Consider the following 24,475-nt stretch of genomic DNA (forward strand, 5'->3'; position numbering starts at 1 on the left):
TTTTATATATTTTTACTTCTGATTTTCTTTTTGCATTTTTTATGGATTTTTTTTACTCATGTTCTTTTGTATATTTTTTGCTTATGATTTTCTTTCTTTTAGTACAGCTAAAGATACATCAGTATTATAATTTTTTTTACAATTATTTATGTATACTTGCCTCTCTACTACAATATTACTACAAGTCACATTCTTGTGAAGAGTACTTTCGCTCCCCACAACATCAGTATAAAGAACAATAAATTGCTCATATATCATGAGGCTTTATCTAAAATTGGTTTTGAAACTGATACCTTTGCATGCATGCATGCAGTTTCCCTGACAATATCTTCTCTCTCTTGCATAGTTAAACGTGTACATTTAGGAAATTCAATAAGTTCTGATATAAGATTTGGAGGTCTGATATTAAACATAATCTCATATGGTGAAAATCCTGTGGAACTTTGTTGTAGGCTATTCACAATATCTTCAAAATTTCTAATGTGCTCAAACCAGGTTGGATGTTTATGGCTACAATAGGTTCTGCAAAGTCTCCCAATTTCCCTCATATATCTCCCTTCAGGATTGGTGGATGGAGAATAAACAGATATAAGTATACGCTTCAATTTTGATCTTTCAATAAACTTTTTCCAAATTTTAGAGGTGAACTGTGAACCATTATCTGATAATATAGCTTTTGGTTTACTCACCTGTGCGAATTAATGTCTTTCAATTTTTATTATAATTTCATGGCTAGTAGCTTTCTTCACTGGATATAGTTTAATTAATTTTGAAAATACATCTACCATAACAAATATGTCACAATGACCACCTTTACTCTTTGGTAACATTCCATATAAGTCCACAGCGATAAGATATAAAGGTTTTTCCAGAATAATGTTTTGCATCTCTCCACCATATCTTTGATTGCTCACTTTAACTCTCTGACATTCGTCACGGGTTGCCAATTCTTTTCTTACCTTCTTTCCAATATTGTAAAAAAAACGTTTTCTTTTATCTTTTGAATGCACTTCTGTATCCCACAATGACCAAAAATTTCATGTATGTAAATAATCAGCTTTTCAGCATCTGCCTCTGGCCAACAAAGATTCCAATTATCAGAATCTACATCTGTTCACCGAAATAAAATCCCCTTATGTAATTCGTAAAATTTATCAAGTTTCTCATACCCCATCTTGCCTAAACATTCTATGATTTATTTCCAACTTCGATCCAAATTTTGATTTTTCCTAATTTTGTTACAGATAGTTCTAATTGTTTTCTCATTTTCCACCCCTTTCAAGTATCTAATTTTAAATTGCTTTCCCTCCTCTTGTTCAAAAATCTCCTTGTCTCCCCCAATTGGTAACCTTGAAAGTGAATCAGCTACTACATTCACAGAACCTTTTATGTGCTTGATTTCAAAGTCAAACTGTTGCAGAAATATTGCCCATCTGGTCAACCTACTGTGGTATAATTTGCACTCTTGTAAGTAACTCAAAGCTTTGTGATCCGAAAATACTATGGTTTTATGTCCAATAAGGTAAATTCTAAATTTTGTAAAAGCCCAATGAATTGCCAAAAGTTCCTTCTCTGTGACTGTATAATTTTTCTCATGCTTGAGCAACATTCTGCTTGCAAATGCTATGGTACAATGTATCTTAACTCCATTCTCTACTCTTTCTTGGTATAACTCTGCTTCAGGCCCATAATTACTGCTATCAGTGTTCAAACAAAATGGTAAATTAAAATCAGGTCTGTGTAATAAGTGTTGCTTCCTCAACTCTTGCATAATTTTATCAAACTCTTCCTGACAACTTTTATCCCAAACCCAAACAGTGTTTTTCTTAAGTAACTGACTTAAACATGGTGCATTCAGATCTGATCACTTATATGTTTTCGGTAATAACCACATAACCCAAAGAACGACTTTAATTGTTTTTTAGTCTTAGGGAAAGGAATTTCTGAAATTGCTTTAATTTTTTCTTGATCTGCCAAAATTCCCTTGTCTGTGACAAAATGACACAAAAATTTTAATTCAGAAACTGCAAACATACATTTCTCTAATTTCAATGTCATCCCCTCTTTTCTAAGTTTTTCACAAACTGACAACAAAATTGAAAAATGTTCCTCCCAATTTTGCCCTGTCACCAAAATGTCATCTACATAAATTATCAGTTTAGATGCAAGTTCTTGCCCCACTACATGATCCAAAGCTCTTATAAATTCTGAAACAGACGAATTTAACCTAAATGGCTCAACACAATATTCGTAACTCTTACCATTGTACAAGAAAGCAGTATATTTTCTAGAATTAACCGAATGTGGTACCTGATGAAAACCTGAAGTTAGATCCAAACTTGACATATATTTTATATCTGTAAATTTATAGAGTAACTCATCAATATTTTCGGGATGGTCTGTCTGTCTGAACAAAATTTTGTTTAAGTGTCTAGAGTCCAAAACCAATCTTACTCCACCATCTTTTTTCGAAACAACTACTAAAGGATTATTATATGCACTGATACTCCTTTCTATTATATTACATCCTTCCATCTTTATCAGCTCTTTCTCGACAGCAGGTCTTTTTGATATTGCAATACTGTATGGTTTTATGAAAAATGGTTCATGAGGTTTTACCTGAAACTCACACTAATAACTCTTTACCCTACCAGGTATGTCACTGAAAACATCACTGTATTCCCACAGCAGATTTTGAACTGTTGTTTTTGCTCCCCAGATAAATTTTGAGTTTCTGAAATTTTTAAGTTTACTAAATTCCCAAATTCAACTTCATCAGTATCAAATCTATGAATTTCAATATTCTCCAATCTATTTCCTTTTAGTAAATTGATACTGTCAAAATTTCCATTACTCTGATCACCAAGTGTGTTCACAAAATTTGTCTGAATGTATTCCCTTCTACTAGTTTCTGTCAAATGTTTTCTTCCAACCCAATCAAATGCTGTATTTACTTTTACTATCCAATTCATACCCAAAAGAAAATCCTCATTAAATTCCTGAATTACAAAACATCCATGTGTTAACAACTTGTCTTCAATTAAAAATGTCACTAAAGCCTGGCTTTTTACGAATTTACTGCTCTTCCCAGTAGCACCTTTTATCTTTTTATCTTTACCCCAACAACTGGCATTTCAACATAATATTTCCCCACTTTCAGTTTCTTGCTTAACCTCTCAGATATTCCTGAGATCTCACTTCCTGTATCAATTAAACATTTACCAATCCATGACCCAATTTGAACTTTTATATAAGGACTGCAAAATTGATCACTTTTCTCAGAACCTATATCCTCCTGTAATAAATCACTTTCAATTTCTCCAAACCTATACTTATCAGAATCATATGGTATACCATTATATGTATTATTTGTCACAGTTATAAATTTTGCACAAGATACAAAATTGTCATTAGTACTCTCTATTATCTGAAATAGCCAAGAATTTTCATTCAAATCACATTGTATACTATTGAAGTACTTATCCTCCAGCTTTTCAACAATAAAATATCTTTTTCCACCACTCAGGACATATAGTTTCACATACATTAATAAGCATCTTTCTAAAGTTCTTGTCAAAAGAAATACTTTCACTGTTCAGCCATAGATTCATAAGAAATGTGTGTGTATCATTAGTATCTGTAAAAGTTTCACTTAGGCTAGAAGTTATACATGTGTCATCATTATTTGTGTAGTCAGATTCTTTACCAACAACATCAAAATTCACACTTTCACATACACCCTGCTTGCGAGCCTTATTCATCCTGGTAACTTCCCTGGGAATTTCTGTAATATTCTCACTATTTAATCCATTTTCAACCATGTGTATACCCAACTCCCTATTTAAACTAATGAAACACCTTTCCTCAACATCATCATCAATACCATTACCATCTTTATCAACTTTATCATCAACATCGGTATCATTATACATATTCAGGTCATACACATTCAAATTATCCCCCAAAATATTATTTCACCTTTCTGAAGTTACCAGATCCCTTTCACCAATATTTTCATTCTCACAGCATGCTTTCTCTCTTTCATTCACACACGTCTCTGAACTACTACAAATTACATCATCTGACAAAGTGTTGTCCTTTTCTGCCCAAGTGTAAAACTCTGTTAAATTAAATGAATCACAATTACTTTTATCTACTGTATGTTCTTGTGTACTGAAAATTTTCCTCTTGAAATTTCTTCAGTAAGTAACAATTAATAACCTCATGTGATAGTTTAGGTTTGTAACTGTCATGTTTGGGTTTATGCTAGTCACATCCATTGGTCCTTTCATCATGCTCACCTTCTGCCTCAACCTTGCGGACCTTCAAGGGGGCATCTACTAGTTTTTTATTTCCTGAATTACAACTGGTTCCTGATTGTGGTTCTGCCAATGTCTCTGATCAACATCGCTGTTTCCATTCCTATGCCAAACATTACCTGATTGTTGGTAGTTTCTATTGTACTGATCTCTAGCAAAATTTCTGGGATTTTGATCCCTAAAGTGTTCTCTATTTTGTTGATTATTTCCGCGAAAATGTTGCTCTTGTTTTGGATGAAAATTATGGTCCTTCTTTTGAAAATTGTTATATCCCCCTGAATTTTGACTGACCCCATGATGATTGTTTTGTTCCCTTTTTTGAAAGTTATCATTTCCCCAATTTTGACCACTACCTTTCTGAGTAAACCCACTGTGTGTTCTTGTTGTTACCTTATCCAACTTTTCAATATAATTGAGAAATTGCTCAACATTACTATCAGGACAATGAACTAAACTCAATTGCATTGCTGATGGCAATCTTCTCTTTAAGGTATCAATTTTGATCAAGTCATCAAAGGTTTTGTTAAATGAATAAGTTTTTGAAGTTCAGTTTTGCAAAATTGTTTCATGCTCCCATCTGAGTCTCTACAGTTTCTCCCACTCAAAAATTCACTTTTGATTCTAGTTTGTTTAAGATCATCCCAAACATTTTCCAGAAATTTTGATTCAAATTCTGAAAAGGTCATCCCCACACTTACAGTCTGGTTTGTCCAAGTCAAAGCTTCCCCTTCCAAGAATTTTTTCACAAATTTAATTTTCAAATCATCTGGTGAGTGAGGTAAAAAACAATCCTTACAATACTGTATAAAATCAATGGGGTGTAAGGATCCATCTACCGAAAAGTGTTTCACTGGAATATTAGATACAAGACTGCATGTGTTGATATTGTGGTTTTTGCTTTGAAATTCAATGTCAAAACTTTCAATTCTTTCGCTAAGTTCTTTGACTGATTTTTTTGTTTTCTAAATCATTGCATTCTACTTTTTTCTAGAGTAACCAAACGATTGTCAGTTTTTTGTTCTGCATTTTTTACTAAAACTTTTGTGTTCTCATCCAATTTTTTAATTTCCCCTTTTATCTGATTAAAATCAATTAAATTTCTTTCCCTAGATGCCAGTAACTCATTTTTTACAGTATTAATTTCATAGCTCAATTTAGCATCAATTTAATTTACTTTTGCGACCACAGATTCAATTTTTTCCTCAACACTGCCAACTCTGTTCGAAAATCACCCACTTGGGTATTGACTGCTTGGACTTGCAACAAAATGTTATCAATTTTTTCATCCCAGTAAGTCTTATTGTCTTCAACTGATTGTTTAATTTCTTTTGAGAAATTTACAAATAAACTTTTTAAATCAAATTGATCGGTTCTTTCTGTTTCATTTGACTTGTCCTGATTTTCGAAGTCTATTAAATTACTATTTTCTACTTTAGGCACAATGCTCTCAAAAATCTCATAAGTCATTGTGAAAAAAAATTATACACAACAATTACTAAACAAGATAAAAAGATTGTTTTAACAAAATACGAGGGTTTAGTGACTTATCTGGAACACTCTTCTACTGTTGCAAATCCACGTTTTCCATCCATGTGACTGTTGACCAAAATTCTTGAAATTTTTTTCTTCTGTCGAAAATTATATTTTTTTGCCCAAACATTTCTTCTCCAAAACTTTTACTTCCCAATGAACACTAATAATGTAACACACATTCTGAAAAACTGGTATGAACACACAAAAATTTTCTTCTTCGTAGCAATGTTGAAGATCACGTGAACACAATATCCTGGCTACAGTCCCCAGTTGAAATATGATCACTATTTTTATTTACTTAAATTTGGCATATTTCGTGACAGTACCTTTTCCGTGAAATGTTTACAAGATGATATTGGTCTTGGCTTCAGTTGTCTAGTGGAAGTATGATTCCACAATGCAGTTTCGTCGGCTGCAGAAATGACCTGGTTCAATGCGTTTGCCTCATTTTTGGTGCTTCAAATACCATTTATTCGAATGTGGTTTCTTCTTAAAGTTTATATAAAAAATAGTAACATAATTAATTTTTTCCTGTTCACTAGCAAATATTTATGACGGCAACTTGCACATTGTTCTACCATCAACACACACCAAGAGTTCACTGCCGACTGACTACAGTCAAAGACGACTCCAGCGTCAAAGACATTTTACACAACACACAAGCTTCCACTTGTATTCAGTCTCTTTGATATTCTTCGTCACATCTACTAATAGTAATCAATATGCTGTCACTCTTAAAAATATAAGTAGATTAGCATAATATAAGGCAAATTACAATTTAAAAAATTCTGACAAAAATATAAGAAAACATTTACAAATTGGTATCGACAAATCCGGTAGAAAACAACACATCTCCCAGATCCATTACAAGTCCCATCTCATAACTGGTGATTCACTATTTCCTCTACTAAAGATTATAAATGCTTAGATAGCCTTTACTGTTTTCTAAATATTGGCAGATGATTGCCAAGGGACACTGTGCTGTGTGATTAGTGCAGCAGGTAACACTCCTTGTGGATTGAACAAATCCTAATACCATATTAACATTGATTCCATTAATGCCCCATCTTCACCCTGAAGGCGTTTTTGACGGTTCTCTCTGCTCTGCCTTGTACACTAGAATCCTCAATATCTTTCTCTTCGAGAATCTCTAACATGGCAGTCAGTAATACGTTTGGAAGACTCACTTCATCTCCCCCCAAAAGTAGCCAGGCTTATTGGCACCATAACCTGACCATTAATATCCCTTGTACCCGTTATACATCTATGTACTAAACAATATGCTAATCCAGTATGTTGTTGGTTGTTTTTGGGGGAAGAGACCAAACAGCGAGGTCATCGGTCTTTTGGGGTTAGGGAAGGACGGGGAAGGAAGTCGGCTGTACCCTTTCAAGGGAACCATCCCAGCATTTGCCTGGAGCGATTTCGGGAAATCACAGAAAACCTAAATCAGGATGGCCGGACGCGGGATTGAACCGTCGTCCGCCCGAATGTAATCCAATATGTCATTACTTGTTAGTGGTCTTACCAAACACAAGTGGAATTTTACTATCTACTGGTACCCGGATTAGTTTTCCTGTACCTTCTGGTATTCTGTCATGCAAAACAACTTTTAATGCACTTATACACAGTTTACTCGATGTCACCTTTGCAATGGGTTTATTTTGTGATAAAGTAACATTTGCAACTGTTGTACCAAATGGCTCTGAGCACTATGGGACTTAACATCTATGGTCATCAGACCCCTAGAACTTAGAACTACTTAAACCTAACTAACCTAAGGACATCACACACATCCATGCCAGAGGCAGGATTCGAACCTGCGACCGTAGTGGTCACGCGGTTCCAGACACTGTTGTACCCAATGGAAATAACATACCATCGAGTTCAATTGTCCATTGCCAGATATTAATTCCAGTATGAGGTCAACCAGAAAATCCAACTCAAGTATCACAGCGTCGTAACTGCCGTCCGCTTCACGTCTGCTGTGCAGCGAGCTACCTTAATTTAAGTATTGACTGTATTTTTCTTACTTGTCACTTCTTATTCCGTGTGTTTTTGCTTTTAGGAAGCTTTAATTGTCGAGTGCTAGTAATAGTGTTCCATAGATTTCGTGTTTGTTTTGAATACAGTCTGAGAGAGTCCCTTTAGTCAACCATAGTGCCAGTAGTGCTAGTGTTTGTTTTCAATACAGTCCAGAGACAGGTAGTGCTATTTTCATTGTTTTCTACAAGAAGTATCCAGCAACCACAGTTTAGTCAACAATCAGCCTCCTTTAGTGAATTAGCAGTCTTGTTAAAAGTTGATTAACTCTCTACAGTAAATTGATTTCTTAGGATGGATAGGATGTGTGACTGCTGTGTACGGACGCAGGAGGAGCTGGCCACTGTTCGCGAACAGCTGAACGTGTTGATGGCCGCAGTCAGCCGTCTTCAGGCTGCTGCCTCGGAGTGTAGCGGCAGTGGGGAGTCTGGTGCGTCGCATGGTACACCCCAGGTGTCACATGCTTCACTCACTGTACCTGCTGTCGAGACATCTTCGCGGGTGCCGGGCGTTGTTGGGCCACCCTCTCCCAAAGGGGAGTGGCGGGTTCAGCGGCGTTCACGGCGCACGAGGCGGAGGGTCAATGTGGAGGCTGGCCGTGTGGCATCGCCCGCTCTGCCTTTGAGTGGACATGTGGCCGCTCCTGCAGCAAGGTCCGAGCAAGTACACGGGGGGAGGGGTTTATTAGTTATTGGGAACTCCAACGTTAGGCGGGTGATGGAGCCCCTTAGGGAAATTGCGGAAAGGTCGGGGAAGAAGGCGTGTTCACTCTGTCTGCTTGCCGGGGGGTCTCATCCGCGATTTGGAGGAGGCCCTGCCGGCGGCACTGGGTGCACCCGACTGCAAATTGTTGCTCATGTCGGCACCAATGACACCTGCCGTCTGGGTTCAGAGGTCATCCTCAGTTCGTACAGGCGGTTGGCGGAATTGGTGAAGGCGGAAAGCCTCGCTCGTGGGGTGGAATCAGAGCTAACTATTTGTAGTATCGTTCCCAGAACAGATCGCGGATCTCTGGTTTGGAGCCGAGTGGAAGGCTTAAACCAGAGGCTCAGACGATTCTGTGGAGATCTGGGGTGCAAATTTCTCGACCTCCGCTATTGGGTGGTGAAATGTAGGGTCCCCCTGAATAGGTCAGGTGTGCACTACACGCCGGAAGCGGCTACAAGGGTAGCGGAGTACGTGTGGAGTGCACATGTGGGTTTTTTAGGTTAGAGAATTCCGTCCCTAGGCCCGACAAGACGCCTCCTGAGACGCGGCAAGGTAGGAGTAGGCAAAATGCAACAGGGAATAACAATATTAATGTGCTAATAGTAAACTGCAGGAGCGTCTATAGAAAGGTCCCAGAACTGCTCTCATTAATAAACGGTCACAACGCCCATATAGTACTAGGGACAGAAAGTTGGCTGAAACCAGACGTAAACAGTAATGAAATCCTAAACTCAGATTGGAATGTATACCGCAGAGAGAGGCTGGACAGTGAAGGGGGAGGCGTGTTTATAGCGATAAGAGGTGCAATAGTATCGAAGTAAATTGACGGAGATCCGAAATGTGAAATAATTTCGGTGAAGGTCGCAGTTAAAGCAGGTCCAGACATGGTAATTGGATGTCTCTATAGGCCCCCTGGCTCAGTAGCTGTTGTGGCTGAGCACCTAAAGGATAATTTGGATAATATTTCGAGTAGATTTCCCCACCATGTTATAGTTCTGGGTGGAGATTTTACTTTGCCGGATATAGACTGGCAGGTACAAAGAATCCAGCGAAATTTTTTTAAGTGCTTTATCTGAAAACTACCTTGAGCAGTTAAACAGAGAACCGACTCGTGGCGATAACATATTAGACCTTCTGGTGATAAACAGACCCGAACTATTTGAAACAGTTAACGCAGAACAGGGAATCAGCGACCATAAAGCGGTTACTGCATCGATGATTTCAGCCGTAAATAGAAATATTAAAAACGGTAGGAAAATATTTCTGTTTAGCAAAAATGACAAAAGGCAGATTACAGAGTACCTGACGGCTCCACACAAAAGTTTTGTCTCAAGTACAGATAGTGTTGAGGATCATTGGACAAAGTTCAAAACCATCGTACAATATGCGTTAGATGAGTATGTGCCAAGCAAGATCGTAAGAGATGGAAAAGAGCCACCGTGGTACAACAACCGAGTTAGGAAACTGCTGCGGATGCAAAGAGAACTTCACAGCAAATATAAACACAGCCAAAGCCTTGCAGACAAACAAAAATTACGCGAAGCGAAATGTAGTGTGAGGAGGGCTATGCGAGAGGCGTTCAATGAATTCGAAAGTAAAGTTCTGTGTACTGACTTGGCAGAAAATCCTAAGGAATCAGAATGGGTTTCGAAAAAGACGGTCGTGTGAAACCCAGCTCGCGCTATTCGTCCAAGAGACTCAGAGAGCCATAGACACGGGTTCCCAGGTAGATGCCGTGTTTCTTGACTTCCGCAAGGCGTTCGGTACAGTTCCCTGCAGTCGTTTAATGAACAAAGTAAGAGCATATGGACTATCAGACCAATTGTGTGATTGGATTGAAGAGTTCCTAGATAACAGAGCGCAGCATGTCATTCTCAATGGAGAGAAGTCTTCCGAAGTAAGAGTGATTTCAGGTGTGCCGCAGGGGAGTGTCATAGGACCGTTGCTATTCACAATATACATATATGACCTTGTGGATGACATCGGAAGTTCACTGAGGCTTTTTGCAGATGATGCTGTGGTGTATCGAGAGGTTGTAACAATGGAAAATTATACTGAAATGCAGGAGGATCTGCAGCGAATAGACGCATGGTGCAGGGAATGGCAATTGAATCTCAATGTAGACAAGTGTAATGTGCTGCGAATACATAGAAAGATAGTTCCCTTTTCATTTAGCTACAAAATAGCAGGTCAGCAACTGGAAGCAGTTAACTCCACAAATTATCTGGGAGTACGCATTAGGAGTGATTTAAAATGGAATGATCGTATAAAGTTGATCGTCGGTAAAGCAGATGCCAGACTGAGATTCATTGGAAGAATCCTATGGAAATGCAATCCGAAAACAAAGGCAGTAGGTTACAGTACGCTTGTTCACCCACTGCTTGAATACTACTCAACAGTGTGGGATCCGTACCAGATACGGTTGATAGAAGAGGTAGAGAAGATCCAATGGAGAGCAGCGCGCTTCGTTACAGGATCATTTAGTAATCGCGAAAGCGTTACGGAGATGATAAACACCAGTGGAAGACTCTGCAGGAAAGACGCTCAGTAGCTCGGTACGGGTTTTTGTTGAAATTTCGAGAACATACCTTCACCGAAGAGTCAAACAGTATATTGCTCCTTCCTACGTATATCTCGCGAAGAGACCATGAGGATAAAATCAGAGAGATTAGAGCCCACACAGAAGCATACCGACAATCCTTCTTTCCACGAACAATACGAGACTGGAATAGAAAGGAGAACCGATAGAGGTACTCAGGGTACCCTCCGCCACACACCGTCAGGTGGCTTGCGGAGTATGGATGTAGATGTAGATGTAGACATCTTGCCCCACAACTGGCAACACTCCCTTTGTCCATGATACATTGTGTTTCCTATATTAAACCTGAGCCATGAGGTCCAAAACTGAATCAACTGCATTGCCGCGTATTGTGGACTAGCTATACCTCGGCTCTTGTAGTCCGCTCTTATACACAAGGCCCCTGTATCTACAAAAATTCATATAGTTTCCCTTTCCAACAATCCACCAATGTACAACCCATCTCTGTGTGGGCATTTAATGAACATACATTTAATGAGAATGCTTCTCAACGGAAGGAAGATTCCCATAGTTGTTTAATGATTTCTTTTTACCGCTGTAATTACCAAGTTTCTTTGACCCACAATCCTATGCCACATGACCAAACCATTGACAGTTAAAACACTGTGGCTGGTGACGAAGTGCTTTAAAATGATCCTTCTTTTAGCGACGATAACGTCCATAGTTTGACACAAACATTTTCTGATCATTCCAATGCTTACAAGCACTATCTATCTCATACAGATAATTGCCTACCTGCAGCGCTGATGTTACATCTCGTGGATTTTCCACCCTCATTCAGCAAGAAAATTCTGGAAAAATCCCGCCTAGGAACATATCCAGCGCCCTATTCTCAGCCTCTCTCAATAAAACCGCATCAGCGTCCGGTTTGTTATTCCGTTCAAACGTTTGGGCGTCCAATTTGTGTATACTTTCCGAAAACGCTTCGACAGTCTCACTTGGCAATTGTCTCAAATTACTTAACTTTTCTCGAAAAAAGTGAGTACTATTTTGTTTCTTGTACCGTTGCTTTAAGCCATTTACCAACTCTGTAAATGTGTTACTTTACTCAGAATCTCATCGTAGAAGATGTACGTCTTACCCTCAGCCGACAAGCGCGATTTGGCCGTATGCAGTGTTGTTTGCCAGAACAGTTGCACAAGGTAGCTGTGGATAATACGTCCTGAATTAACGTAGTGAGATCCTCCGATGTTTTGCCAGAGAAAAGGGATATAAGCCTGGCGGCTATTGGATCCACAGGTAGGGAAGGTACTGCCAGTATTGATTTAACTTCATTGGGACCTGATTGTCAAGGATCTCCCTTTTGACTGTGTAACTGCTGCGCCATTTGCTCGTTCTGTTCTGTTAATAATTTAACCTGTTACGTCAGAGCTCATATCGTGTCTGCTGTAGTACCTCCTCGCCTTTGTCACGTTTGTGCAGTTCCCTTTTCTACTGCATTTAGCCTTATATACCACACACAATATATGCTATAACGACTATAAAAATTTACTTATTATTTCGTCTCATCGACAGTCAATGACGCTTAACAAAGCTATATTTTCCATGATCATACTGCAAGGGAATATACGAGCAACAAACCTATCACAAGGGGCTCTGTGAACAGACAAATTACAAATTTTACAATCTACCGGTACAAAATACTCTACTATTCCTCTCCTTCACGTGGAAAAAGTAACTCTTTTTCACTGTGTTTTATTCTGAATATGATCATCACCAAAACATACTTGTGTCAGAAACAAAGCTTTTCCGTCACTCACCCCACAATTGTTGTAACTGCTGGTGCGGCTCTGTATGAAACACTTCGTACAGCCTTTGACGTAGGTGCTGCAAGTATCAGAAGCACGACCGCTTCCTGACACCAATTTTGTATGAGGCGACAATTTGAAGAGTGTAAGTAGATTTGGTTCTGTGAGGCGAGGCACTCTCCCAGTTCACTACTTGCCAGTTTCCCTCAGACGGATGGTAGTGACCTGCAGTCGCTGGTAAGCACAGTGAAAGAAGATTCAGAATAAGTTATTTATATCAATGAAAACAGAGGTAACGTTTTGCCTCGTGGTTGGCATCGTCTGTCAACGAGCGCTGAGTTATTTCGTCTTAAGCGGCCTTCAGCCCAATCCAGTCAGCTGACACCGCACGCTTTGTTCTAGCCGGCTGCTGCACTGATGGGAAGCTGCTTGCGTTGCCTTGGCACCGGTTGTGCCGCGACGCCACGGCAGTGAGTGACCGTAGCGCATGTATATAACCTAGATACGGCGACATGAGAGATGATCTGTCCCCTCCCACTCAACACCCTTCTTCGTGATCCATCGTACCGCGGTGGCGGTTGCCGTGTAGCCATGAAGCTCGAAGATATTGGCCCTCTATCCAGGTGGTCCCTGTTCAGTCCGCCGGAATGGCAGCAATGCTGGTCTCCTGACCCTGTTGGAAAGGAAAGCCTTCTGCGAAAGACTGTGGTGTTGAATTCTGCGACCGGTGGTTATGGCGAGACAACCATCTCTCCCAGAAGAAGCTGTCGTTGTCTGGAGTGTGCAAGAAATCGACAAAAGGTCTGTTCCAAGTATCACTTCACTGCAATCAGGGAATCCAGGGCGAACGCCATGTACGCCATCTGTCCAGCTGCCTTACGAGCTAAACTGCTGGGTTATTCATGGAGCAAAGTTGTGGCTCATGTTCTCCCAAAGTCATTCGTCATGACAGCATAGGCCTCGCTGTTACGAAGGTACAGCTATTTTCCTTCTGCTGCGCTTGCTTAACAAGTTTGTACAGAACTGGTTCGTAAAAGCTCTTGGTACCGTTTCTTGTATTCGCATTAGCCTTTCTTTCGTCACATAACGAAGGTGATTTGACCCTCCTTGACTGCTCTGACCCACTACATTCTGCAGAAGTCTACTGACTGGCTAACCAGAAACGTCGATGCTATGTTTTGCGCTGACCGAGTCTTGGTGACGAAATGTTTCCACTGCGACCTCCTTGTGTCAACATTGCCATAATGTAGCGAGACAGCTTCGCTCTGGGAGTTGAAAATTTTATCCGTTTTACTGCCCTGTACAAGCGTGGCACGCAACAGCTAGTTAAATGAAGACCAGGTATCACGCTACCAAAAGTCATTGTATAGAGATGGTTCAAATGGTTCAAATGGCTCTGAGCACTATGGGACTTAACATCTTTGGTCAGGAGTCCCATAGAACTTAGAACTACTTAAACCTAACTAACCTAAGGACAGCACACAACACCCAGCCATCACGAGGCAGAGAAAATCCCTGACCCCGCCGGGAATCGATCCCGGGAACCCGGGCGTGGCATTGTATAGAGACTTATGCTTGCTGGCGTACATATCTCATCACTCCACTCTCCTTCAACTTCTCACAGCTTGGAAGGTCTGCTTCCACGACAGGTTAATAAAACGTAGCCGAAGCACTTACTGACAATTGTCAGAACAGTTGTACTCGCATCTTCTCTAATCCTGTCAGTTCTTCTCAACCGTGGTCGACCACATGGTCTATTACCTCAAACATCTTTCTCCACCGCCTGCCTCCTTATGTGACCTCTTTGGCGCTTTATGTGCCCGTATCACATAAGTCTCTTGTTTTAACCACTGTCACAATGTCCAGCGATTTATGCAACCCCAGGAGTTCGCGGATTTTCGTTTTTCTCCATTCACTGCTCCAAAAATCTGTCTCAGACCGGTATTCTCAAGTTTTCTTATCTTGGGTCAATGTCCGTGACTCTGGTCTGTATAGGACCAAGGATAGCATTACAGTCCTGTACATCTTAAATTTCGTTGATCTCAATAGAAGCCGAGACGCGAGCAGATTTAAAAGTTCAGTTCTTGACCTGTTCTCTGCTTAAATTCTTTGCTAGACTGTCTCATTTCTTTCATTGAGTACTGACCCAAGATATATGAATTCCTTTACCCATTCAGAATCTGTCATTCACTTGTAAAGGTCTGTCATCGATCTCTCTGCTCACTAAAAGGTATTTGATTTTATCCACACTCAAGCCTGCTCTCATTGTCTCTTCCAGTAATACTCTAACTATCTAAACCAGTTGTACTGTTGTACTAAAACTATATAATCCGCGTAGCTCATGTCCCACGTATGGGCATGCAAACTGAAGACTGAAGTGCGGCCTAAATACACTCCTGGAAATTGAAATAAGAACACCGAGAATTCATTGTCCCAGGAAGGGGAAACTTTATTGACACATTCCTGGGGTCAGATACATCACATGATCACACTGACAGAACCACAGGCACATAGACACAGGCAACAGGGCATGCACAATGTCGGCACTAGTACAGTGTATATCCACCTTTCGCAGCAATGCAGGCTGCTATTCTCCCATGGAGACGATCGTAGAGATGCTGGATGTAGTCCTGTGGAACGGCTTGCCATGCCATTTCCACCTGGCGCCTCAGTTGGACCAGCGTTCGTGCTGGACGTGCAGACCGCGTGAGACGACGCTTCATCCAGTCCCAAACATGCTCAATGGGGGACAGATCCGGAGATCTTGCTGGCCAGGGTAGTTGACTTACACCTTCTAGAGCACGTTGGGTGGCACGGGATACATGCGGACGTGCATTGTCCTGTTGGAACAGCAAGTTCCCTTGCCGGTCTAGGAATGGTAGAACGATGGGTTCGATACCGGTTTGGATGTACCGTGCACTATTCAGTGTCCCCTCGACGATCACCAGTGGTGTACAGCCAGTGTAGGAGATCGCTCCCCACACCATGATGTCGGGTGTTGGCCCTGTGTGCCTCGGTCGTATGCAGTCCTGATTGTGGCGCTCACCTGCACGGCGCCAAACACGCATACGACCATCATTGGCACCAAGGCAGAAGCGACTCTCATCGCTGAAGACGACACGGCTCCATTCGTCCCTCCATTCACGCCTGTCGCGACACCACTGGAGGCGGGCTGCACGATGTTGGGGCGTGAGCGGAAGACGGCCTAACGGTGTGCGGGACCGTAGCCCAGCTTCATGGAGACGGTTGCGAATGGTCCTCGCCGATACCCCGGGAGCAACAGTGTCCCTAATTTGCTGGGAAGTGGCGGTGCGGTCCCCTACGGCACTGCGTAGGATCCTACGGTCTTGGCGTGCATCCGTGCGTCGCTGCGGTCCGGTCCCAGGTCGACGGGCACGTGCACCTTCCGCCGACCACTGGCGACAACATCGATGTACTGTGGAGACCTCACGCCCCACGTGTTGAGCAATTCGGCGGTACGTCCACCCGGCCTCCCGCATGCCCACTATACGCCCTCGCTCAAAGTCCGTCAACTGCACATACGGTTCACGTCCACGCTGTCGCGGCATGCTACCAGTGTTAAAGACTGCGATGGAGCTCCATATGCCACGGCAAACTGGCTGACACGGACGGCGGCGGTGCACAAATGCTGCGCAGTTAGCGCCATTCGACGGCCAACACCGCGGTTCCTGGTGTGTCCGCTGTGCCGTGCGTGTGATCATTGCTTGTACAGCCCTCTCGCTGTGTCCGGAGCAAGTATGGTGGGTCTGACACACCGGTGTCAATGTGTTCTTTTTTCCATTTCCAGGAGTGTAAGTCTTAATCGAGGAAACTGGGCGTGGAATGTCTGTGTGATGTGGAGGGGAGAGGATTTCGCACGGCAATGGTTTCCAGATACACACATCGGATTTACAAACGGTATGAGATATCGAATATACAGAGGCTAAAAAAGTACGAAGGTTATTTTAGAGAAGACGCTTTTCTCTGTAACATGTTCGGTTACGTTGGGAAATGTATCTCTCCTCTACAATATAGAAGGCAGATCTGAATGCAAAGAGTTCGGGTGCTAGGGATATTTACGTGGAATGACTTTCATATACAAAGAGTAAGCTGACATGTTGCTAATACTCGTTGAATTCCGATACGAAGCCAATGAACCATTCGTGATCCCATCAGCCGTAACTTTTATACGCACTGAACGACACTTCCAGAAACAATTGGTTCGATAAGGCGTGGTGGTAATAGACGAAGACCTGTAAGACAGGACGATATTTCACCTGCGATATACCCTGATGCGCATGTCAGCTTTCGAGCAGTTTCTGTAGCCACAGGTACCGTCCTTACATCTGTGTAGCGAATAGTACACGGTCACAAGTCTCACCTGTACTACTCGTCACTACCGCAGGAGTTGTGTGGGAACGGTTTCAATTGGAGAAATACTTTCGGAGAATAGAAGTAGAAAAATTTCACTGTTGGCGCCTAACCAAGTGTTACATTCTATGATGAATGCACCGTTACAATATATGAACAGAGAACCGCCGTAATATGCAATACCATGCAATACTGGACCACAGAAAGACCTAGGTGAGTATCGATCGTCAATGAAATTTGTCCATTAAGCAGGCCTTCCAGCACGTGATGTTACTCAAGAACTGAACAACAAATTTCCTAGGAATGGCCTGCACGGTCGCCTGATTTCTGCTTGTTGAGATATCTAAGGAATCGTGTTTATGTCACGGAACCCACAATCTCAGATGACATCAAATAGCACAATGAGGAAGCTTTTTGCTCCACGACAACTGTAATTTCATGTTTCGTCTGGAGGTCGTTTAGATGCGCATTGAGTTTCACATTCGGTAGAATGGGCACACTCGTTTTTACACCTCACTTAAACGAAAATTCCCCCACCAGGGCATCCATCTGAACACAACCAATTATGTACAGTTTGTTGCGTTCACCCCTAAAACACTGAACGTTTCTAGCTCTGTCTTCCTATCTTACATTGATAGACATTTGTTTTACATTGTTTTGTACACAGTTTGTTTAAACACAACAGCGAAAGATATAAAAATTTCTACTTAAGAAATTAAATCTCATTGCTGTAATATTCTGGGAAATAACTAAATAATCTGTATTTATAATTCCGAACGAAGACTAATGTTCCTTACACTTATCTACAAAAATTAGTTAATTTTCCTCTCACAATATGCAGGGTGGAGAAAAATTGTGTCACGAAATTTTAACTCTGGATAGCTGATGCCAGTAGGGACCAAAATGACTAATGTTGTGTAGGTCGACAATGCACAATTTTTAAACTATGGAAACTTGACGCCACGTGCTCCGATTGGCCACGGGATTGCAATGTTACGGGATGCTCTGGACAAAGCATGACCGCGAATACTTTGCCTATCGGAGATCGCGATGTATCCATGGCAACCAGCACACTCGGTGGTAGCGCGCCAGCCTTCCACTCTGGGGACCTGGGAGTGAATCCGCCGGGGTCCCAACACATCCATTGTAGTTTCATGATAAGACGTATCGGAAACAAACCCGTCAATAACCGTTAGTTCGCGTACAGAAAGTCTTTTACAAATCGTGCCGGCCCTGAAAAAGGCCTTTTTTTTTGTAGCTAGGACATTGTTTTCTTAAAGCAGGTTCTCGAACTGGCGACCCTCTGACGCGACAGAAGTTTGGTAACGTCGAACGGTGTTTTGCAGAACTCTTTCACAGATTCCTGGAATTCCCTTATGTTAGGATAACATAGTTGTGGAACAACAGCGATTGATATAAAATTAACTTAATATTAAGGAAACAGTCTTAATCGCATTTTTTATATATTTAGTGCCGACCAGTTCCAGCCCATCGCAATTACAGATTACAGATAGGCCTACTTAAACTTGTTGTGTTATTAACAATAGAAATAGGATGTAGATAAGCACAAAGTAAATAGAATACAGACAGGATATGCTTTCCTTCCCCCATAGTATATTACGAATAAGGATAAGGTAACTTACGTTCTTTTACAAGTTTGATGTTGGAATGTTTTTTCACATACTTTTTTATGTTTATTTATATAACAGTGTATTTTAAAGTGAACCTGGTTTGTTTAAATTGTAAACTTAACACACATTGTATTTATACTTCAATTTTTAAGCCTAGACGTCTACCATTGGTCACTGCTGGAGGCGTTGCTTACGCTCACGTGCTCATAGCTTGATATATAAACCCAGGCGTAAAGTAAATTCTTTACAGTCTCCTGTCACACCTTGGTAGACGTGACGCCACCAGCAGTCGACCAGTGGGTTAAACATTATACTTACGTAATCCACTCTTATCAAATGGTTGTCATTAGTTTTGTCTAAGATATGTATTGTAATTTCACAGTATGTTCGGCCTGAAGATGGCCCCTGTGATGGGCTGAAACCAGTCGGCACTAAATAAATATAAAAAACGTGATTAAGACTGTTTTATTAATACTAAGTGAATTCCCTTATGTGATTGGTGGAATGTTGAATACGATCCATCATTTCCTCTTCGCTTCTAGGTGTTCGCGTCCGGGTGCGTGAACTGGAACCTTGAAAAATCCCCATAGTAAAAAGTCTTGTGGTGTGAGGTCTGGTTATCGCGGAGGCCGTTCCCATAAGCACCTCTGAGAATTACCCGGCTGTCGGAGTGTTCGTTTAAATATCTGCGCACAGCACAACTGTTATGTGCGAGCTCCTCATCATGCTGCAACCACATGCTTAGCCGTATGTCCAGGGTAGAGTTTCTTGCAAATGGCTCTGAGCACATGGGACTTAATATCAATGGTCATCAGTCCCCTAGAACTTAGAACTACTTAAACCTAACTAACCGAAGGACATCACACAACACCCAGTCATCACGAGGCAGAGAAAATCCCTGACCCCGCCGGGAATCGAACCCGGGAACCCGGGCGCGGGAAGCGAGAACGCTACCGCACGACCACGAGCTGCGGACAGAGTTTCTTGCAAAAAGCGAAGGTAATTTGGCCCGGTAAGTAGAGGAGGTAGACAGACCGGCCCAGTCAGATGCACATTGCCTGCCCAAAATTTGAGCGAAAATCGTTCCCAGTGGCCGTGAACGTGCGTGGCGTGAGGATTTCCCTTTGCCCAATAATGAACGTTTCGAGTGTTGTAAAGGCCATCCCGATGGAAGGTCCACTCGTCGGTAAACAACACAATGGCGGGGAAGTCGGGATCTGGTGCAACATGTCTTAGAAACCACCGACAAAACGCTACCCTGTGTTCTTAGTCGGCCACAGGGTTTAGGGCTTGCACAGGGTGGAAACTAAATGTATGCTGCCCGTCATCCCTCAAAACCTCCCAGACTAACCGATGAGTGACCCCCATGTCTTGTCCAAACACTCGAGTACGTGCCGTAGGTGCTTCCGTGACGCGCTCTAGGACAGTCTCTTCAAATGCAGCATCCCGTGGTGTTCGAGTACTTCCAGTATAACCATGATATCCCGCTAACTAGCCTGTTTCACCAAGTCGCCGGTGAATTGCTGTAAACGTTTGCGGGTGTGGATGGCGTCTTGCTGGCTATCGTTCCTCATGCAACCGTCAAGCTTCATGAGAGTTACCGCCGGCTAGTCCATGAAGGAAAACCATACCTCGTTGTTCTTCAAACGAATTCTGTGCCACCAGGCTTACTGTATGACTAAATGGCAAGTGACGTGTATGTGCTCCGAAGCCAAGCTTACGTGTGAATTCCTCTGATGTGAGCTGGAGACAAACAGCAGGACCTTTTTGAAACGTGTGGGTATCACGTTGGGGCAGTGACGGGGCGAGGGACGTTTGTATGTGTGAACCGACCCGACAACCATAGCGCTGCCCGTCAGCCGACGAACGGCAACAGGACAACCCCACGGCCAATCGGAGCGCGTGGTGCCAAGTTTCTGCAGTTTAAAAATGGTGCATCGTCGACCTACACAATATTAGAAACTGGCATCAGCTATCCAGGGTTGAAATTTCGTGACAATTTTTCCCCACCCTGTAGAGTGTGTCCATAAATTGTCTGTAGACCTAAAGATTTTAATACGTTAAAACTAACAAATGATATTCGACATGTTATAAGTCATAAAATTGTGTTTCCTCATTCATACACAAAAAAGTACCTACTCTTAGCCGATGGATACTACTATAGGGAATTCAATTTTTCTCCACGGTGAAATGCTCAGATGCATTGCAAATATGTGCCTTCCAGTCCTGTAGGCCTCTAACCCTGGTTCGACATACCATACACTTTACAAAACCCTACAGAAGAAGTCTAATGGTGTGAGATCAGGGGATCGTGGTTTATATGAACGAGGCCACACACTGCTCTTTCTCTTGTGACGTCCAAATTTTATAGGGTTTTCAGGTTCATATTTGCCTGAAAACTGCGTCAATTAAAATGCAAAAATAGCTTTATGAGTTATCTTCTCACATGTTGAAAACCATTTGTTAATATCTAGTATAGGTTCAAAGTGTAAGTAGGCTGTTTAGGTTTTTATGTTGGTAACGCCACGTAGCGCTCTATATGAAAATCACTGACTGTGCTGTGTGAAGTTTGTGGCTGGTTGGCATTGTTGCAATAGTTACTATTGTAGTGTTGGGCAGTTGGATGTGAACAGCGCATAGCGTTGCGCAGTTGGAGGTGAGCCGCCAGCAGTGGTGCATATGGGGAGTGAGATGTCGGAGTTTTGAGAGCGAATGATCTGGACGTGTGTCCATCAGAGACAGTAAATTTGTAAGACTGAATGTCATGAACTGATATATATATATATGGCTTTTGAACACTATTAAGGTAAATACATTGTTTGTTCTCTATCAAAATCTTTCATTTGCTAACTATGCCTATCAGTAGTTAGTGACTTCAGTAATTAGAATCTTTTATTTAGCTGGCAGTATTGGCGCTCGCTGTATTGCAGTAGTTCGAGTAACGAAGATTTTTGTGAGGTAAGTGATTCATGAAAGGTATAGGTTATTGTTAGTCAGGGCCATTCTTTTGTAGGGATTATTGAAAGTCAGATTGCGTTGCGCTAAAATATTGTGTGTCAGTTTAGTGATGATCAGATTAAGCAAAGAGAGAAATGTCTGAGTACGTTCAGTTCTGCTCAGCTGTTCGAAAATCTTATAATGTAAGAGCTTTATCAGCACAGTAATTCATTAATTTTTCTAAGGGGACGTTTCAAAAGCTATTAAAGTCTTGAGTTGTAAAGATAATTTATGGATACCTTGTGTATTACTTCACCTTTGTTGTTTCGATGTATGGGATACAGACCACGTCCTTCCGATGGGTAAGTATCACCCATTAACGTTTCCTCCTCTTTACGAAATACGCAGCATTCCAGTTTCCCAATGGAACTGTTTCCCAGGTTCTTTGCCCCGCCGTTAGTAGTATATTCACTGTCACCACATCGCCGCCTGCCTGTTGCCCTGCAACGCCTGCCTATAGCCGCTCCTGCAGCAGTACACAGCACCTCGAGAGCACAGCCTAGACCTAGTCGGCCAGGGAGAGGCGGAAGCAGGCGGGGTCACGGCCGCCGCGCTCTGACACTGACAGCCGTCATAGCCCGCGCTGCTCCACTTGTCAGGACCCACCAGCGCCAGACGTAACGATTTCCGATCCCAGCCCGCCTGGGCGCGCGCGACACACCAAAATTTCGTTCCCCCCTTCCTGAGTTCTCTGGGTAACGGAGCGACACCGAAGCTCACGTCGGCGAGCGAGCGATCGTATTTTTCACCCCATTTCACCTGAAGCGCTTGTCTCGAGCCCGGAAACCGGAGTCATTAACGCTCTTATCGTGCAACGTAGATTTATGCCAATTTTACCAAACAGCAGATACTTCTCAACGCATTAGACAAGATGAACTCTGTCCATTACACACAATGGACGCAAAAGGCAAATTAACACAGTTATTTGTGTCAGTCACGTTTTCTAGTCCCTCATCTACATGCAAATCAATGCATTGCATGACAATTTCTCTCTCCCAATGTAGCCAGCTTCATTTATCTCTATTATCTGTCATTATTATCATAATATGGCACTGAAATCGTAACTTACAAACAATAACAAAGCTGCTCACGTTGAGTTTACACCGAAATCGCACTGCTGGTCATTGTCTACACATAGTTGTATCACTGAACAACTTATATAAACATAGCACAGAAATAAACGGCTTTGTGAGTAATCGAACGTTAGCAAATTACTTGCGAATACAACAAACATTCACTTATGTTTTTAAATATTTTGCAGTATCTCAGATGGATAAAGCAATGTTATTCAAACAAATGATGTACACTCTCTTCAGCATGTTTATCAGATGCTGTAAGAGTTGGATAACTTAATGACTGAACTCGGTATCTCATAATGTGTAGGTACCAGTAAAAGTTATTATGTATTGGCTAGTATGTTTGAGAAGATTCTGCAAAGGTTCACTGTTGTGTTATGGTAACATGGGGCACATAATAACTTACTTCAATGGTTCAAATGGCTCTGAGCATTACAGGACTTAACATCTGAGGCCATCAGTCCCCTAGAACTTAGAACTACTTAAACCTAACCAACCTAATGGCATCACACAACACCCAGTCATCACGAGGACTTAACAAAAATGGTTCAAATGGCTCTGAGCACTATGGGACTTAACATCTATGGTCATCAGTCCCCTAGAACTTAGAACTACTTAAACCTAACTAACCTAAGGACAGCACACAACACCCAGCCATCACGAGGCAGAGAAAATCCCTGACCCCGCCGGGAATCGAACCCGGGAACCCGGGCGTGGGAAGCGAGAACGCTACCGCACGACCACTAGATGCGGGCGAGGACTTAACATCTGAGGCCATCAGTCCCCTAGAACTTAGAAATACTTAAACCTAACTAACCTAAGGACACATCCATGCCCTAGGCAGGATTAGAATCAGCGACCGTAGCAGTCGCGCGGCTCTGGACTGAAGCATCTAGAACCGCTCGGCCACCGCGGCCGGCCCAATAACTTACTTATAACGAAATTGAGCGTAAGGCAGAAACGTTTCCAGAACCGGTAAAAGAAACTACAATCCACCGAGCCTTTTTAAGGTGAAGATGTAAGCCCTCGAAACGAGTCATGGAGAAAAATAAATGATCGACGCAGATAGTTGTTTCAACTAGTCTTTTAAATAAAAACGGGCGCAGCGTATCGCTGTCCCACATGAACGACGAAATGTTAACAAAAACAGCGTTAAAAAAGAAAGATGTAATACTAGTCTGCTGAAACCTTCGTTTGATAACAGTTTAAATTTACAGCAAGCGCTCAGTCGACCTCTGACCGATTGCTACCGACAGAAATATCCTCGCATTAAAGATCTGTTCTGAGGTTACATACTACACACTACATCAGATTGCTTGAAATTATTCATATACTATATTATCAATCAATTTACGTTTCCGCTTTTGTTCGCCTTCCTTGAAACTATATCAGACGCTGTAAACATCCATTAAAAGTTAAAATCATCCTTTAATGGCACTGGCGTAACAGG

Source organism: Schistocerca nitens, chromosome 6 (assembly GCF_023898315.1).
Source record: "Schistocerca nitens isolate TAMUIC-IGC-003100 chromosome 6, iqSchNite1.1, whole genome shotgun sequence".
NCBI lineage: Eukaryota > Metazoa > Arthropoda > Insecta > Orthoptera > Acrididae > Schistocerca > Schistocerca nitens.